Genomic DNA, 6,595 nt, shown 5'->3' with positions numbered 1-6,595 from the left:
ATCACTCCTCTGTCTCTCCGGGCCCCTCTCCCACTGCTCAGGCTTTCAATCTAGCGAGATCACAACTGGCGAGACTAGCCAATCACATTGAAGATGAATTCCATCCGAGTTTAATGTATGTATACCTTGTACCACGTCTGTGGACACAGGCCGCAGGCACAGCCACCCATCCATGCACTCTAGAATGCAGCTATGGCTATGCAATTCCTATCTAGCAGCTCTCATAGCCGTCCCCACGGAATCCCCTGGCGTACCTCAACACCTCTGCCCTTAGTATACAGCGACAACCTATGAAAAATGCCAGTTTAGCTGGGCACATATAGAATCTCTGGCACTAGCACTCTATCCTAAACCACCAACAGCACCCACCCACGTGCCTGACCTCCGGGCTCCTTACTGGAGCTTAGCAAGCCCACCTAACTCCTAACCTGGCAAATTGTACACACAAATCTTATAAATTAAGGCTTAGAATCTACCACACATAGACTAAGGTTCCAATGGTGTTCCAAGCACAAAGCGCATTGAGGTCATACAAATGGAGAAAGGGCACTATATAAATGACAAATACAATACAACTTCCCCCTCTATTCGTCGCTCAAGGGTGATATCTGATCTGTTAAACAGGCTGCCTATCATTTGACATTGAAATATGAGTGATATCTCTTCTGCTAAACAGACTGTTTTTGACGGTGGATTATTTGAAGCTGATGTGGAAGTGATGTCTGTTCTGTCAGACACCATCTAGAACTATATATTATTCAAAACTGAACTGGGAGCGATATCTGTTTGAGTTAAAAGCAGCCAGTCTTCTGCTGAGTGCACACTACTATGTAGTTGAACTGTTAGGTGTAGTCTTTCCATTATGCTGTCTCTTGCTTGTACACACATAATGTATAAGAGCAAGCTGCATGCCTTCATCAAATAACAACGAAGAGCAGGTGACTATCACATGTACACACCAGCGGGAAGATCACCAACCCAAGCACAGGGACCTTCGGGATCAGTTCCGAGCTCATTGCAAGGCCTCTCTTGCATCCGTCACGTACCGTGCTCTGTCAGGGGCCCTTCCAGTGTTCCAGCACTGCCATCGTGCTCTGTCAGGGGCCCTTCCAGTGTTCCAGCACTGCCATCGTGCTCTGTCAGGGGCCCTTCCAGTGTTCCAGCACTGCCATCGAATAGCTCTTGGATTTTTCCTTCTAGATAGAACACATGCCCAAGTATCAATGCCATAAACCACATAGAGCGGCACCAGTATTCAGGACTCTGGTCATTCCAGCCCGCACTCATCAACGACACATGTTTAATGCCTGCAGCTCTCTGATAACCATTCCCTCTTTTGTTCTGGTAAACCACAGGTTACAAGGCCACCACACATTTGAGAGATGGGCTATACAAGACTACTTCACATTATATTACATTACCATTCATTTATATAATAACAAAACATATTGACGCACTTAGACGATGGAGGTATCTGCTGGATTCTATGCCATAATCCCCAATGTTGAAGACCTCACCAAAAATAAAGTTTTCTTAGGCCGATATTGCGTGTCCCTCAATGACTGGGAGTATGGCAATATCTGGGGGGTTTAACCCCGAGACCACCTCTGCGAGCAGATCTCCCATCCACCCCCTACTCGCACCTTTTTGAATTGGGGGTTTCACTCCCGAACCACTCAGCACTTCGCCGACCCCTCGCTTCCCCTGCAACAAACATTGCACCCAAGGACCCCACACCCACCTCAGTCCCAACTGCCAACCCCCAGACGCACACACACTTACCTGGTCTACCCGCAACTTCCCTCTTCGGGTCCGGCCAAGTCTGTCAGCCCCTGCTTGCACTCGTGTTCGGAGAGGGGCGTCACTTGGTGGGCTGGCTAGTGGGCTTGCGGGCAAAGATATTCAGTCTGTTTTGCCTGCGATCAAAAGTACTCAAATTCTTTTTTATGAAAACTGCATAAATAAACGTGATGATACTATTGTTAAACTTGAAATTTGGAACATAATTGGATGAAACATTGTTGTGAATTATTTGTTTAAAACACTGAGTGGTCACTTTAAGGAAGACAGTGAACAGTCATGTTGGAGCTGTAATATGTACTTTTTTTCTGGGGTGCCATTCAGGCTGCTGTTGGGTGGACTTTGAAGGTACACCATGAAGGGGAAGAGTGGGGTGCACTTGCAGAGTGTTCATTTCTTTTGTTATTCATTTTTTTATGAATTGCTTTAAAGACAAAAGAACAAATGATGATGAATTGTGTTCAATGAATAAACACACAGCAAAGCGCGTTTGGATTCTGGTCCGTTCACTTGCACCCTAACTTGGAAGGCACTATGGCCAAAGGTTTTAAGTACTCTGAAAACAACTTATGCTTCCGAGAGAATGTATCCAAGCACAGAGGACCCATTGCACTACGAATAACACTAAATGCCAATGGAATTCTTTTTGAGGGCCTTATTGAAACTGTTGAAAAGAAGTTAACTTTGTATTGTGTATATTAACTTGATCCAAACCCTTGATTGTTGTAAACCTTCTCAGAACTTGCATAATGTCACATTTTTAACCAGCTTGAAAAAATATATGTTTATGAGCTTGTTGCCCCTTAATTGATGTGGCACCACCCTGCGGCCCTTATTCTATTTGCACCCCTAGTTTGCCCCCCCTAATATTCATTTTTAAAGACGCCACATTCACTCTCCCAAAACATGTGTGCCTTGCCAGTGAAACTCTGACTATAGGTGCATTCTTGCCAACATGACCCTTTCTAATCTGTAGGTGCTGATCCAGTCCTGTTTTCTTTTCTTTGAATTCTGGGATTTGTAGTTCCACTTTTCCCATTATAACCTCGGACAAATCCCAGAATGCAAATAACAAACCAGGGCTGGATCAGCACCTACAGATTGGAATGGGGCATGTTGGCAAGTATAGAAGGTGTCTGGTGGGTTGATAGTAAATGACTAGTTTGCAGAGGAGGGCAGCAGAACTTCCATGCAGGGCGTTGTGTAGTAGGCGTAGGCATTTTAATTTCACGCTATGTTTGATCGGAAGCCAATGCAATGTCTTTAGAGGAGGCACGATGGGGCCACGCTGTTTTAGGATAAGGTAAGTGACGGGATTGTGTGATCTCCGGAGCTTAGACGTGTCTGGGAGGGCAGTATAGCAGGCGCTGCAGCAGTGAGTCTGAGGGATAACCTCGGCGAGGATTATGGGTTATGGGCATCCCTTGAAATATGGTCAATAATGCGCCCATTTCTACGAGGAGATGAAGGTGGAAGGAGACCCTCTTTACTCTCTTTAACCAGGTGGCAAGCTCATTGATGGTGGCCATCAAGGAGGAGGGAGGTGTGACGCAGTAGTTGAAAATAATATGACGTAGTGGATGGGTGGGAGGGAGGGTGTGTGTGTTATATTTCTTGCGCTGCTGCTTTGCAATAAGGAAATTAGAACGACATAATAGGAAGTCTGCACTCTGTGCCTTAAATGTGACGTGTTAGTGTCATTTGGAACCCACAGCGTTCAGGTTTCGAATTTTCCAGAAAGGTGCAGAAATCTCCCTAAAATACAGACATGCACCGAATGGTGAGGCTTTCCTTTTTCTGTGCGAGCTTTGTTCCTTCAGTACATTTCAGATCACCCGGGAAACAAGGGAAAAACCTAAATTGGGCGGGGGAGGGGTGCTGACAGACAAATGTCACAGCGTCGGTTGGCTCCACCCAGCCCACGTATTCAAGTCAAATTCAGTTTGGTTTAGAACTTTTGTTTTCGGTAGGTTTCAGCTCCTACTTTGATTGTGTCTGTGGTTTTGGGAAGCCGACTGGCTAGTTTCTCTTCCTGGCAAAGGTGCTGCTTATTGGCAGAACACAGAATGACTCATTCGAGTGGCTGCTTTCATGCCGAGGTGCACATAACGCTTTGTATTAACAGGTGGCTCATCTCTTTAACTGGCACAGGCATCATTACCCTGAAAGGGTGCCCACCATGCTCCGCTGGACTCCATTTTGCCATGCTGCCCAGAAATGCTGCTCGATTCATTGGTCAGATAGATGGCCCTATCCCCTCCCCACCATGCCCTGGGGGGGGGGGGGGGGTGTACCAGGAGGAAGCCCCTTTGTTACTGGCCCAAGCTACCCCTTGATCCTGCCCCCCTACCTCCCCTGCCAGGGCCCAGGACCATCCTTTAGCTCTATTCCCATTACGATGGGTGGGGGCCCTGTGTCCTCCTCTCAGCACTATTCCAGCTCCAGAGTCGGAAATATTGAGCAATATTCAAATGCAACCCCTCCCCCCCTACCTTTTTGAAATTCTCTAAATAGTAAGCTTTTCAGCAAGCCGTATTTGTTTAGTCACAATTGTGGTATTAATTCATCAATTTATTTTCAATTGGAAGTAATTCACTTTGGGTGTAGCCAATAATATAATTGTAAGAACAATCGGTCTCTCACATACTCAAACTCTTGTGTTGTGTTTAGGCCCATATAACATCAGGTGCAGCCAACCCTGGATCCGGGGAGTCACCTTCAAATTTATGACCGCTGGTTGAACGAGCGTTTGGACATTCTCGAGAAGAACGTTGGCGTCCATACACTTCGCTATCTGCAGGAACTTCTACGGAGAAGCTATTGTTTAATATAAGTGAACACAGCGTACAATTTAAGGAAGAGACGCACAGCCTTCCATTGCATGAATGAAGGTTAGTTAATATTCTTTAGGTTTATCTTAAGTATGTGACTCTCGTGTCCTGTCCGTGGGCCGCTGTAGTGGAGGATCGACATATTGACCTTGTGATATTTATGTGTACATTTGTATATCTGTAGCATTGATTCTGTCTATGGCCTGGCTCTTATCTGCCTCTCGGAGACACCAATACAAGAGGGTAGCACTACTTTCTGCCAGACACCTCAGGTCCATCCTGGAACTTTTCCCGGGTTGGTAGCAGGCTCTTGTATATTATTACCTATTGTTCCACTATAGATATTTTTATTATGGATGTTATATGTTTTTTGTCCAAGTACAAGGGCTTCACACATTGATATGTATTATCTGTGATTTTCTTTCTTTCTTGATGTTAGAATATACTTTTGTTACTCCTGATGAAGACGTCACTACACTAAAGTATATACGTCGAAACCGGTCGAGTTTGGACTAAGATGAGGTCGTGGTTAGAAAACTCTGGGACCCATCTTAATTGCCTAGGCCACTGATGTCATCTGCTGTGGCCCGTCAAATTGATTTCATGTTCTTTTTATAAATCTTTCAGATGAATTAATTATGATGAATTTTCTTATAGATTTTATGTCGTACATTGATTGGTGTTTAGTATGAATGGTTTGTCTAAATGGATGGATGAGGTTGTATGCTTGGATGATTGAATAAGATGATTTTTATTATATAGATGTGTCTTTTTTAATAAAAGTTGTTTCCTGCTATGTAAATTGTTATTACAAGTGCAGATTTAATCATGATTTGTTTGATATATTAAATTAGTATCAGGTTTAATAAAATCCTTGATACCGTTATTTTTGAATTGTTTCCTTTGGATGTCTTTCCGCTATCTAAATCTTAATTAATACTCCAATCCAAAGCGTGGGGTTTCCTGTGTCTTTCAGAGAATACCTATCCCCTCCCCACCATGCCCTGGGGGGGGGGGGGGGGTGTACCAGGAGGAAGCCCCTTTGTTACTGGCCCAAGCTACCCCTTGATCCTGCCCCCCTACCTCCCCTGCCAGGGCCCAGGACCATCCTTTAGCTCTATTCCCATTACGATGGGTGGGGGCCCTGTGTCCTCCTCTCAGCACTATTCCAGCTCCAGAGTCCCCTGCAAGGGGATCTCAGTGTTCACATGGTCCTCCCCCACCTAAACGACCCTCCTCAAACCTCTAACTTAAGGGTCGGTGGGATGATTAAAAGACGAGGTCGCGGCTGAGGTGGCTCGGGTCAGGCGGCAGAGAGGACCCTTTCAGCAGGGCGAGGAAGCGAACTGTGCTCTTCTCGCTCTCTGGACCCTCATTTATGAGGAGCTTCTGGGGCCCCCTGCCCCCCCATACCCCTGGCGGGCCCGAGCCCGCGAAGCCGGCTGCCCTCCCACAGGGAAACCAATTCCAACCGGCATCCTCCAATCACTTCCGCCCTAGGCCGCCCCCCACCCGCCGATCCCGGCATTCCCGCAATAGCGGGTCCTTTGCCTTCGGAATATGCATTACTCTCTCTGGCGACTCTTGCTATCGCTGCCTTTCTGTTTACTCAGTAGTAAGGGACCAGCTAACCATCTCCCACCTGGTTTGAAAACAGGCTTACATAGCATTAACATGGCCATGTCCTCCCCTGTACCCGGAAGTTCAAGAGCAGTGATCCCCAACACTGGCTTACGATTTCCTGGTTGGATTCACACTATTAAATATGCCAGCAGGCATCAGCCACTCAGACACTTGAACAGCAAACATTCTCTCATGTGCACGTGTGAGGACCAGCAGGGACTGGTGGATATCATTTTTATTTTTATTTTATTTGGCGCTTTTGTAAGGCGTCAACTCTCTGGAATGCCGCTTTGATATAGAACTGCGAATGCTGCACACATCGCAGAGCTGCTCCTAGGGAG

General features: G+C 46.2%; 1 long non-coding RNA gene across 1 annotated transcript; it reads left to right on the top strand.

Annotated features, from left to right (window-relative positions):
- The first annotated feature begins 4,283 nt into the window (after window positions 1-4,283).
- LOC138468496 (uncharacterized) lies at window positions 4,284-5,517 on the top strand. The gene is made up of 2 exons (XR_011268282.1): window positions 4,284-4,691; window positions 5,071-5,517. It is a non-coding gene; the product is annotated as an uncharacterized lncRNA (long non-coding RNA).
- Window positions 5,518-6,595: the final 1,078 nt, after the last annotated feature.

This window comes from Ambystoma mexicanum, chromosome 4q (genome assembly GCF_040938575.1).
Source record: "Ambystoma mexicanum isolate Mex_15411 chromosome 4q, UKY_AmexF1_1, whole genome shotgun sequence".
Taxonomy (NCBI): domain Eukaryota; kingdom Metazoa; phylum Chordata; class Amphibia; order Caudata; family Ambystomatidae; genus Ambystoma; species Ambystoma mexicanum.
Note: the sequence above shows the minus strand (reverse complement) of the source record. Positions and strands in the feature narration are given on the sequence as shown.